This window comes from Bos taurus, chromosome 23 (assembly GCF_002263795.3).
Source record: "Bos taurus isolate L1 Dominette 01449 registration number 42190680 breed Hereford chromosome 23, ARS-UCD2.0, whole genome shotgun sequence".
NCBI classification, from domain to species: Eukaryota; Metazoa; Chordata; class Mammalia; order Artiodactyla; family Bovidae; genus Bos; species Bos taurus.
This window is the reverse complement of record NC_037350.1, coordinates 41,834,942-41,847,563: the sequence shown is the minus strand read 5'-3', so window position 1 is coordinate 41,847,563 and position 12,622 is coordinate 41,834,942. Positions and strand designations below refer to the sequence as shown.

At 48.1% G+C, this 12,622-nt stretch overlaps 1 non-coding gene and 1 pseudogene across 1 annotated transcript; both read right to left on the bottom strand.

The window, feature by feature from the left end:
* Positions 1-2,682: 2,682 nt before the first annotated feature.
* TRNAC-GCA (transfer RNA cysteine (anticodon GCA)) lies at positions 2,683-2,754 on the bottom strand. Its single transcript has one exon. It is a non-coding gene; the product is annotated as a tRNA-Cys (tRNA).
* Positions 2,755-3,802: 1,048 nt separating this feature from the next.
* LOC107131744 (U6 snRNA-associated Sm-like protein LSm5) lies at positions 3,803-4,212 on the bottom strand (annotated as a pseudogene).
* Between the last annotated feature and the right edge of the window lie 8,410 nt (positions 4,213-12,622).

Below are 12,622 nucleotides of genomic sequence, written 5' to 3'. Positions count from 1 at the left end.
GCACAAAGACAGCGGAGGCCTCCTGGGCTTGGCTGGCTTTCTAAGGCGACCGAGGTGTTTGTGGTCAGTTTGAAAGAGCATCTGAACACCCCTGGACCCTAAAGTATTAATTTCCTGGGGCTGCTGTGAAAAAGTCCCTACACCAGGTGCTCAAAAACAGAAATTTTAAACTGTTACTTATCTATTTTTTATTGGCATGCAGTATCTCTAGTTGCAGTATGTGGGCTCAAGGTCCCTGACCAGGGGTTGAACCTGGACCCCCTGCATTGGGAGTGTGGAGTCTTAACTACTGGACCACCAGGGTAGTCCCAAAGCAGCAGAAATTCATTCTCTCAAAGTTCTGCAGAGGAGAAGTCTGAAGTTACCGTGTGGGCAGGGCCATAGTCTCTCTGAATGCTGGAGGGGAGAACGGGTTCTGGGTCTTTCTCCTAGCTTCTGTGGTATGGCCAGCGATCTTCAGCATCCCTTGGCTGGTAGATTGTTGCTGTGACTGTTGTTGTTTGGTGACTGTTGTTGTTGTTGACGTGTCTGACTCTTTGCCACCCCATGGACTGTAGCCTGCCAGGCTCCTCTGTCCAGGCAAAAATACTGGAGTGAGTTGCCATTTCCTTGCTGGAAATGCATCATTCCATCCCTTCCTTTCTCTTCATGTGGTGTTCTCCCTGAGGGTCTTCGAGTCATCTTCCCTCTGTGTGTGTCCATATCTCTTCTTTTCTTATAGGGATACCAGTTACATTGGACCAGAAGCCCACCCCCACTTTAGCATGACTTCATCCTAACTAATTAATCTGCAATAATCTGGTTTCCAAGTAAGGTTGAAAGGGAGCAGGACCTTGTGTGGCCCTCCCAGATACGCATTCTTTGTGTGTTCCCTCTTTCTACTTTGTAAGGAAATAGGCTTCTCTCAGCCTCCTTGACCTTCCCAAAGTGCCAAAGGGCAGATTCAAACAACTGCTAATCAGGGAAGGGAGGAGATGCAGAAGCAAGGGAGGAACAGTCAGGAAACAATAGTGCAGCCTCGGGCAGGGTCCTGGTTCCTCCTAAGAAATATACATAATGATATCTTGAGTTCTTCATAAGGAACTGAGGTCCCCACCCAAGTGAAGGATGGTGACTTCAGGCTAAGGGCAAGGTTCCTGGAGCACTGCCCTGTTACTCACCAATAAGAACAGAGTCACACACCCTGCAGCCCTCACTCCAAATTTTACCTACAAAACCTTTTCCCCAAGAGCCACTGGAGAGTTTGAGGGTTTTGAGCATGAGCCACCTGTTCTCCTTTGTTGGCCCTGCAATAAGCCTTTCTCTGCTCCAAACTCCAACATCTTGGTTTATTTGGCCTTGTTGTGCATCAGTCATTGGAACTTCTGTTTGGTAACAAAAGCCCCACCTTCATGCCTCACCTAATCCTAACCACCTCTCAAAGAAAGATCTCATCTCCAAACACCACCCCATTGGGAGAGTTAGTGAAACAGGAGGGAAGGGGGCAGGGCACGACTTCTGAAAGGATGACATAGTCCAAGGACACAACATAAACCAATTAGAATCAAATGGGATCAAGATGGCAGACAAGACTAGACCTTGATCCTCAATCAGCAAGCTAAATGACACACCCAGAGGTGCCATGACTGTTCCAAGACACTGTCAAAAGACCAAGGAGTGGGTGGTGGCCCAACTCCTGGGAATCTCCACCCCTTCCCCCCAAATAGATGGAATAATCCTCCCACTCATTGGCATATGAAATTACCCAGGCTATAAAAACTATCCAGCCACATGGCCCACACTCTCTCTGTGGAGTGTGCTCCTCTCTGAACCTGGATAAATCCACTTCTTACCTATCATTTTGTCTCTCACCAAATTCTTTCTGCAATGAGACATCAAGAAACCTGATCTTCATTAGGTATCGGAACCACGTATCCTGGGTTTTGGCTGGGTTCAAGTCCCAATCTGAAGTAAACAGTTTCATTAAGTCTTCAGCATAAGAATTTTCAGGGGAGACAAACCCCTAGCCCATAACAGACTTCCATATGTCTTTTGGAAGTACCCTGGATACCTACCCATGCGAGCAGCTACAGGGGTCACCAGTGATAGAGGGGTGAGTGAGTTCTCTGAGCTAGATCCTCCAGCAGGATGGGAGTCACAACCCCTAACATAGAATTTGGCCTCCTCAAATTAGTCCTTTAATGATCCAGGCATTTGATACTGAAATCTGCATGGGGCACACCCCAATCTTTGGGAGGAGCAGGGGTTAACCCGGATTAATCTCTTAGGAAACACAGCCAGCTAAAGCTGAGGGAGCTCTCTCAGGGAAATGCTAGCCCAGGCAGTGCTCCTGGAAGCTGGTGTGTGTTAGTTGCTCAGTTGTGCCTGACTCTGCAACCCCATGGACTCTAGCCTACCAGGCTCCTCTGTTCATGGAATTTCCCAGGCAAGAATACTGGAGTAGTTTGCCATTTCCTTCTTGAGGGTGTCTTCCTGACCCAGGGATCAAAGCTGAGTCACCTGCATTGCAGGCAGATTCTTTACCATCTGAGCCACCAGGGAAGCCCTGAAATTGAAACTGAAGTTGCTCAGTCACATCCGACTTTGTGACCCCATGGACTGTAACCAGCCAGGCTCCTCCATCTGTGGGATTTCCCAGGCAAGAATACTGAAGTGGGTTGCCATTTCCCTCTCCAGGGGATCTTCCCAACCCAGGGATCGAACCTGGGTCTCCTGCATTGCAGGCAGATGCTTTACCGTCTGAGCCACCAGGGAAGCCCAAGAGAAGCCCCGGTGAGCCACAAAGCAAAGCAAAGTCAGTACATCTCCTCAATAGGAAACCACCTCCGGAGGGCACAGCCTAGCCAGGCTTGCCAGTTTCCCTCCTCGCGCCCCATCACAGACCAGGGCCCTGCTCACACTGTCTACACAAGTACTGCCCTGCGACTTTCCATTTCACACTCACAGTCCCTGCCCTCCATCCCCACCTTGAAGATCACGTGACGGAGCTGGAGGCCTTCCCCAAGGACCTGCTCTCTCTGCTGGGTCTGCTCTCCAGGCCTCCCCTCTGCCCTCTCTCCCCCTGCCCCGGGTATTTAAGTAGGCACGTCTTTGTTTGGAAACACTGTGCTCACCACTATTAATAATACATCGAGAGGCACCGTCTCCAAGGAACTCCAAGTGCTTCACAGGCATTATCTAATTAGCCCTCACCCAAAGCCCCGCTCCAGCAAAGCCTCCAGGGGAACAGGGGCTGATTCAGAGCTGCAGAGGGATGGAGACCTCCTCGGGACTGTTGGCGAGGGCACAAGGTACAGAACTTACCCAGGAGACGGGGTGACACCACTTCCAGTGAGAAGATTATTCCAAAATACTCCCCTTGCTCCTGGGAAACTGGATGAAAAGAATGGTTTGCCCCACAAGGTAATTCCTTTACTACCTGTACAGGTAAGTCACCAGCCCTGGGGACGCTGCCGTATGCCAGTCAGGGCCCTCAAGATGAACGCCCTTGTCACGTGTTCACTCTCTAACTGTCCCATCACTGGGTGCCCACCCCACCCTGCTTCTATCACCTCCTTTCAGCTTCTTTTTCTTTTTTTCTTTAACAAAAACACCTTTATTTTTTGTCTTAAAAAAACTGTTCTTTTTCCAAAATAATCATGATTAACTTACAAAAATGGGCATGAACAGGGCATCCTCAAAGCATTTCCCTTTAATGGGAAACTTGGCTTCACAGAATACAAACATGGAAAGGTTAAAAAAAATTCTATTTCGTTATCACCGTAAGACAAAACAGGATATAGCATAAGTCAAGGAAATCCATTCATACTTCAGGTCCTTCTCCACCAGGAACCGGCGTTGTTATACCATTTCCATTTCACAAAATTTGGTCTAATTTAGTAATTCTTCTTCCTTCTGGTGTGACTTCAAATTCAGGGACATCTTCCAGTACCATACTGACAAATTCATCCAATTTCAGTAGGGTAGCAACAGTCTCCCATCACTCTTCATCACAATGTGAATTCTTGATCCTACGCACTTGTCCATGAGCCCTACAGGGAGCGGCTGTGACGGGCTGGTGGTCTACTTGCTGCTTCTCTTGATGGGGCCACCCAAAGTGGGAGGGGAAACCAGAGAGGAGCAGTCAGTGTGGCCCCTCAGGGGTGCCTGTCTTCCCCTGAACCCTCCCCGTCTTCCCACCTGACACACTGCCTCCATGTGGGAAGCGCCCATCGTAGCCAGAGTGTTCAAGGCCCACCAGGTGAGGCCCCCCAGCCACCCTCCTGAGACCCAAATGGACCTCACACATACACTGGCTTCCTGCACATCCAGTTAGCTGGTTTACCCTTGGCACCTGGCTCAGGACCTCACTCCCACCTTGAAAGTATTCTCTATGTATTTGGTGATATATAATGGGAATGCTAATACTTTTATCCTCTCAAAAATCCTCTAGAAGATGGGGCTGAAATTTTTCTCTGCTCAAATTATCAAAATGAGGCTGAACTGACTGGGGGACTTTCCTGGCGTCCAACAGCTCACGGGTAGCAAAACCCTGGACGGAACCCAGATCCTCACATTTCCAGGAAGGAACTTTGCCTTTCCTACCACATCCCAGCCCACCTGCCCCTCTTGGAGATTTCAGAACACTCACATTACCAAAACCTAAAGTGAAGTGAAAGTCTCTCAGTCATGTCCAACTCTTTGCAAACCCATGGACATGGAATTCTCCAGGCCAGAACACTGGAGTGGGTAGCCTTTCCCTTCTCCGGGGGATCTTCCCAACCCAGGGACTGAACCCAGGTCTCCCACATTGCAAGCAGATTCTTTACCCAAGAATACTGGAGTGGGTAGCCTATCCTTTCTCCAGCAGATCTTCCTGACCCAGGAATCAAACTGGGGTCTCCTGCATTGCAGGCAGATTCTTTACCAACTGAGTTATCAGAGAAGCCCTACAAAACTAAAACTATGTATCATCTGTGAGGAAGAAGACCACTGCCATGGTATGAAATGCAAGCACAGAGAAGAAACAGGGACATTTTCCCCTTGGAGACTATTTTGAAAATTAGACTACATTTGGGGAGAGTAGAGCAGTGTCAGAGTGGTTAACAGAGGTCCGTAGGCAGAGTCAGCAATTGCCTTCCCTAAGCTCATTCCAGAACTGACAAGCATTGATGTTAAGGTTTTACATAAATAGAATCAGCCGAAGAAGAGTTATAATAACTCTTACGTAGCACAGAGCAGTTACAAATGTGTGATGTACTGTCACATTCATTGGGCCGCATAAAGCCCCCGCATGATGAATCCTGCAATTCTTATTTTTACAGTTGAGAAAACTGATGCGCAAAGATTCCTTGCCTAGAGACACAGAGCTGGTAAATTTCAATTACATTCCAGCCCCGGATGCGCGATGCTAAGTTGGTGCTCTTTCCACGTGGATCACAGCCACCTCCCAAATCCTGTTATGATTGCAGAACTGCGGCCTTGACGTGAGCTTTCTGTTACTTGAAATTAAAAAACAATCATAATAGTTTTAAACAACTCCCTCATCAGAATAACAACCCACTGATGTAACGATGGACAGGGAAGCCTGGTGTGCTGCAGTCCATGCGGTTTCAAAGAGTCGGACACAACTTAGCTACTGAACAACAAATAACAGTATGTAGATATTAGGTGTTGGAGCTTCCCTGGTGGCTCAGATGGTAGAGAATCTGCCTGCAATGCAGGGTTCGATCCCTGGGTCAGGAAGATCCGCTAGAGAAGGGAATGGCTACCCACCCCAGTATTCTTGCCTGGAGAATTCCATGGACAGTGGATTCAGGCAGGTTTCTATTATACGGTCAGCTCTGTGTCTTTTGAGGGCTTAAGTTTGACTTTTGTGAGGTCAGAGTTGTTCCTCAGAAAGGGAACAAAGGTGAGTTTTCAAGTCAGGATTTTAAACAGCATATGGTCTAATGGCTCATTTTGTAGATGAAGGATAAAGGCGCTGAAATGTGCAGTCACTTCTCTAGACAACCCTCGCGGCCGACACACCCTGACCTCTGAACCCAAGCGCAGTAAGTTGCGTGGTCTCAGGTGGTTCTGGGAATTAAAAAGATAGCATGCACAAAGTTCCCCGTGCCCGGGCTGGCATAGTGTGGATAATCAACAATGGCCCACTGCTTTTTATCAGTGACTCACAGTGTGGTATTGGGGGAGGGATGTAAGTAACTGACACTCCCCTATCAGTTATAGGACAGAGAGACCTCACCCAGAGTGGAGAAGGAACCAGGTCCCTGAGCTTGACTCGGTAACCAGCCACGGTCATCTGCAGAGAGGCAGACTGACCCCGAGTCCCAGGTGATACCTAGGGTCCCTCAGGGGGGTGTGCCAAGCAACCAGGTATCACAGATCATCCTCACAAAGACTCAGCCATTGTCACTATGCGTGAAGTGACCAGGAATTCTGGAAGAAGATGAGAAACTCTGTTGCTGAAATTCTGAAAAACAATGGGGCACAGGCTGCCCAGAAAGGCAGCCTCCCCACCCCAGACAACTGCTGAGCATGGGGGCCCTGGGGCTCAAGGATACCCAGGGGCTCACACCCCAGGAGACAAGGCCTGGCAGGCCCAGATGGGACACTCCTGAGCGTTCTCAGACACATCTAGAAGTGATTCCACAGGGGCTGGAGGTCCTAGTGAGCCCACAGGAGAAGGCCCCACCATGGGGGAGTGGCTGCAGTAAGTCACAGGGACCCCACACCTACCAGGAGCTGCAGAAGCCCGTGGAGACATGGACCCAAGGGGGCAAAGCCCAGCCCTGATTTAATAAACTGCAGCAGGAATGGAGCGTCTGTCTCCTGGGAATGGGCTGGATACAGCTCAGAAAGAGGAGAAAGACTTCATCCAAGGGAAGCCCAGGCCACCAAAATCAACTGTGATCACTTCCCATTGTATTGTAAACCAGCCCTTACAGAAAGCTAACATAAGCACCCCGCTCCCTGTCCCCAGCACGAAATGATCACAAGATAAATGTCAAGTGTCTTTCCCTGCTTCTCTTCCAAGAGTGAATCTCATCTGAAAATCAGTGGGACAGCATGCACTCCAGTGGATCATCCAAAGAGTGGAGGTGCTTACGTAGATTCAAAGGCTGGAGATGGACCCTCTGCTTGTTAGCTGAGCATTTCTCATTCTCCTTATTTATAAACGGGAGGTAACGCCACCCCTAGGCTACCTTCCCCATCTCACTGTGAAGATTAAATGAGACTGTGAAAAAGGGAAGGATTTTATCAGATGCTGAAGGGCTGCAAGGCCTTCATCATTCCTATTTGCCCAACACTTCTCTGAGGTTGGTGCACAGAGGCTGAAACTCCCCTTCCCCCGGCCCTGCCCCCTCACAACATCGGGGCGGCCACCCCCTCTCTCTAACAGACACGTTTTTTTAAGCAATAAATTCATGGGATTTATCTGATCACCACTTTGCTCAAGCAAATCATTTTTCCAATCTAAATTCAGTAGCAGCTGCAGCAACTGTAAAATGACTTCCTCTTCTCAACACTTTGCTTCAGTGACGGGAGGAAAATGAGACAAACTGTAAGGTGTGTTCTGCACTTCACTCCATATTATATAAGTCCCAACACAATAATCCTTTGCAATTATTTCCAGAGTCAGAGGGAGCAGAGGGTGGGAAGAGGGAGGAGAGGAACAAAGCTGTTGCTGAGTCGTTCAGTCGCTCAGTTGTGTCCAACTCTTTGCAACCCCATGGACTGCAGCACACCAGGCCTCCCTGTCCATCACCAACTCCTGGAGTTTACTTAAACGCATGTCCATTGAGTCGGTGATGCCATCCGACCATCTCATCTTCTGTTGTCCCTTTCTTCTCTTGCCTTCAATCTTGCCAAACTAGGAGGCCAAAAATCAGAGGGTGACTCAGGAGGCAGTGACCAACTGGAGGCGGAGGAAGACTGGCCTAGAGTCGTAGGTCATAGTGAAACTGTGGAGCTCAGAATGGGATTTGAACCCACGTTCTAGGACTCGAGCCAGTTAAACTCAGACTGGGACTTGATTCCTGGTCATGAAGCTAAGATCCCACATGCCTCATGGCCAAAAAATCAAAACATAAAACAGAAGTGATAATGCAAGAAATTCAATAAAAACTTATAAAAAATGGCCAATATCAAAAAGATCTTTTTAAATTGGGGGGGATTTATTTAGAGAGAAACACACTCCACAGAGAGTGGGCCATCTCAGAAGGTGACAGACCCCGAAATATGGCATGGTTAGTTTTGGGGTTTGGGTAATTTCAAAGGCTAAAGAACAGTAGGATTATTCCAAGGACTATGGGGGAAGGCGCAGAGATTTCCAGGAATTGAACCACTGCCCATTCTTTGATCTTTGATAGTTGGCCAGGGAACTATCACAGCACTGGTGGGTATGTCACTCAGCTTATGCAAATGTATTACAAGAAGTATATAATGAGGTTCAAGGTCCACTGGAAGTCAAATCATTGCATCTTGGACCTAGCTGGTTCTAACCAGTTTGCTGGCTTAAAACTCAACATTCACAAAATGAAGATCATGATGTCCAGTCTCATCACTTCATGGCAAATAGATGGGGAAACAATGGAAACAGTAAGAGACTTTATTTTCTTGGGCTCCAAAATCACTGCAAGTGGTGACTGTAGCCATGAAATCAAAAGACACTTACTCCTTGGAAGAAAAACTATGACAAACCTAGATAGAATATTAAAAAGCAGAGACATTACATTGCCAACAAAGGTCTGTATAGTCAAACCTATGGTTTTTCCAGTAGTCATGTATGGATATGAGAGTTGGACCATAAAAAAAGTTGAGCACTGAAGAATTGATGCTTTAGAACTGTGGTGTTGGAGAAGACTCTTTAGAGTCCCTTGGACTTGCAAGGAGATCCAACTAGTGCCCTGAATATTCAATGGAAGGACTGATGCTGAAGCAGAAACTCCAAATTCTTTGGCCACATGATGTGAAGAACTGACTCATTGGGAAAGACTCTGATGCTGGGAAAGACTGAATGCAGGAGGAGAAGGGGACGACAGAGAATGAGATGGTTGGATGGCATCACCAACTCAATGGACATGCGTTTGAGTAAGCTCCAGGAGTTGGTAATGGACAGGTAAGCCTGGAGTGCTGCAGTCCATGGGATCACAAAGAGCTGGACACAACTGAGCGACTGAACTGAACTGAACCAGTTTGGCATGCAACATACAAGTTTTGGGTTTCCCCGTTGGCTCAGATGATTAAGAATTCACCTGCAATGCAGGAGACCTGGGTTTGACCTCTAGGTTGGGAAGTTACTCTGGAGAAGGGAATGGCAACAGATTCCACTATTCTTGCCTGGAAAATTCCATGGACAGAGCTGTTGGGCTACAGTCCATGGTGTCGCAAACGGTCAGATATGATTGAGCAACAAACACTTTCCCTTTTCACTTTTCATCACTATGTCATTCTTTAAAGGTTGTATCCCACTCCCTACCCTCCTGTTTCAGTGGGTCATAGGTCAGGGTGGCCATCGCCTGCCCCTCTTCCCCTCCCACATCCACATCTTGCCACCTGCTCTCCACATCCTCTCTCTCCCCTCTCAGCTCTTAAAGTCCACTCCTAGGTTCCAACAGAAGTCTGGGGTTTCAGCATGGAGTCACCATTCTCCTCCCAGGTGGGGGCCTTAGTTCCTGCAGAATATCTCAAAAAGATGCAACAGATTACTATGTATTTCCCTTGAGGGGAACGAGGACTCTGTTTTATCACAGCACTGTCGTTTCTTGACCACTTTCCTTTCCTGCATTCCCTCACTTCCCTAGTTACTAACTGCTCGAGTCCACTGTTTGGAACTCAGGGAATGTCACACACTAGAGTGTGTGCTGGGGTCAAGGGGTCGAATGCAGAGGCCCTTTTGTCCCCAGGAAGGTCCTTTGGGGTCCCATTTGGTTTCAATCCCCACTTTTATTTTTTATTATTATTATTTTTTTTTTTTTACTTTTTGGCTACACCTCAGGGCATCTTAGTCCCCAGATCAGGGATCAAACCCACACCCCCTGCAGTGCAAGCTTGGAGTCCTAACCACTGGACTGCCAGAGAAGTCCCTTGGTTACTATTACTAACTCTATGCTGCCTTTTCTGACTGGACTGCATCCCTATTCCTGTCCTCCAGCCTCCCCATGTGCACTCAGAACAACCTGTTAACTCCACCCCCGACCCCAGCATCATCTTACCGTCCTGTGTCCTGGTTACCTTCCACTGTACAACAAACTACCCCAAGACCAGGGGCTGAAAGTAATGACACTATTCACTTTGCTCAAGAATCTGCATTTAGACGGGTTTGGCAAGGGTGGCTTTTCTCAGCTCCTGTTGGCATCAGCTGGGGTGGCCTGGAGACTGGGATCTTAAGCCGCATCCACTCACAGGCCCTGTGCTAAATGCAGGCAAGCAGCTGAGACCTTCGCTGGGGCTCTGGATCAGAACATGGACCTGTGGCCTCTGCAGGTGCCTTGGGCTTCCTCATGGGGCCTGAGTTCCAAGGCCAAGAGTCCCAACAGGAAAAGAGCCAAGTGGGAACCATATCGTCCTGAATGACCTAACCTCGGAAGCCATACTGTTGCTTCCTCTGGCCTATTCACTGAGGCAGTCACAAAGGTCCTCCAAGGTCAAGGCTAGAGGAAATAGACTCCCTTTCAATGGACCAGTATCAGATTCTAGAAAAGCATTTTGTTGTTGTTTAGTCTCTAAGTTGTGTCCAACTCTTTGCAACCCCATGGACTGTAGCCTGCCAGGCTCCTCTGTCCATGGGACTTCCCAGGCAAGAATACTGGAGTGGTTTGCCATTTTCCTTCTCCTGGAGATCTTCTCAACCCAGGGATCTAATCCATGTCTCCTGAGTTGGCAGGTGGATTCTTTACCACTGAGCCACCAGGGAAGCCTCCTGGAAAGCATGTGGGACCAGACATAATACTGTACTAGCCATGTCTTTTATTTTCTGTATTCTGATGCTTTGATATATCTGGGGCCTTGCTGCCCTTGGAGAGACTGCCCTCCCAGGGTTAACCAACCTTAGAGATAGTCAACAACTTCCCCACAAGTGCACTTTCCAAATACAAACCAGCCGATCGAAAGCCCACACCCCAACCATCCACCTTATCAGCTCTCACACTCTGGGCCACTCTGTACCTGCCCTAATCACCCCAGGACCCAGTGCCAGACAATGAGGGACCGTCCCTGTCCTCCAGCGCCTGATAGAACTATTCCAACTAGCCAGGCCTACGCCTGTTTTTCCTGCCTCACGGTACCTTCCCACAGAAGCCACTCAGTTCAGTTCAGTTCAGTTGCTCAGTCATGTCCGATTCTTTGTGAGTCCATGAACCACAGCACGCCAGACCTCCCTGTCCATCACCAACTCCCGGAGTCCACCCAAACCCATGTTCATCGAGTCAGTGATGCCATCCAACCATCTCATCCTCTGTCATCCCCTTCTCCTCCTGCCCTTAATCTTTCCCAGCATCAAGGTCTTTTCAAATGAGTCAGCTCTTTGGATCAGGTGGCCAAAGTATTGGAGTTTCTGCTTCAGCATCAGTCCTTCCAATGAACACCCAGGACTGATCTCCTTTAGGATGGACTGGTTGGATCTCCTTGCAGTCCAAGGGACTCTTAAGAGTCTTCTCCAGCACCACAGTTCAAAAGCATTAATTCTTCTGTGCTCAGCTTTCTTTATGGTCCAACTCATATCCATACATGATCACTGGAAAAACCATAGCCTTGACTAGATGGACCTTTGTTGACAAGGTAATGTCTCTGCTTTTAAATATGCTGTATAGGTTGGTCATAACTTTCCTTCCAAGGAGTAAGCGTCTTTTAATTTCATGGCTGCAATCACCATCTGCAGTGATTTTGGAACCCACAAAAATAAAGTCAGCCACTGTTTCCACATCTATTTGCCATGAAGTGATGGGACCAGATGCCATGATCTTAGTTTTCTGAATGTTGAGCTTTAAGCCAACTTTTTCACTCTCCTCTTTCACTTTCGTCAAGAGGCTCTTTAGTTCTTCTTCACCTTCTGCCATAAGGGTGGTGTCATCTGCATATCTAGAAAGCCTCTTACCCACATTTTCTCCCTCCCTCTGCTTCCTGATGACATTGGTGCTTTCCCACGTGGCCCCCTGTGGCAGCACTTGCCCCCTCATCTTAAAATCTGTGAGGATAACAAGCTATCTTTTCCATGGTAAAAGTCTCCTGATCTCTTGGCCTTACTACACCTCAAATTTTCTATTCCTCTGCCATGTGTGTTCTGCTTAGTCTCTCAGTCATGTACGACTCTTTGTGACCCCATGGACTGTAGCCCACCAGGCTCCTCTGTCCATGGGAATTCTCTAGACAGGAATACTGGAGTGGGTTGCCATGCCCTCCTCCAGGGGATCTTCCCAACCCAGGGATCAAACCCAGGTCTCCTGAATTACAGGCAGATTCTTTACCCTCTGAGCCACCAGGGAAGCCCATGAATACACCGTATTTTAGGAAAATACTGTGGCCATTTGGGGGAACTACAATTTTGCACACTCTGTATTCTACTTGATTATGAACTTGCCTTTCTTATCCTGACTTTGTGCACACAAAAAACCGATCTTTTTATCTCTTTTTTTTTTAA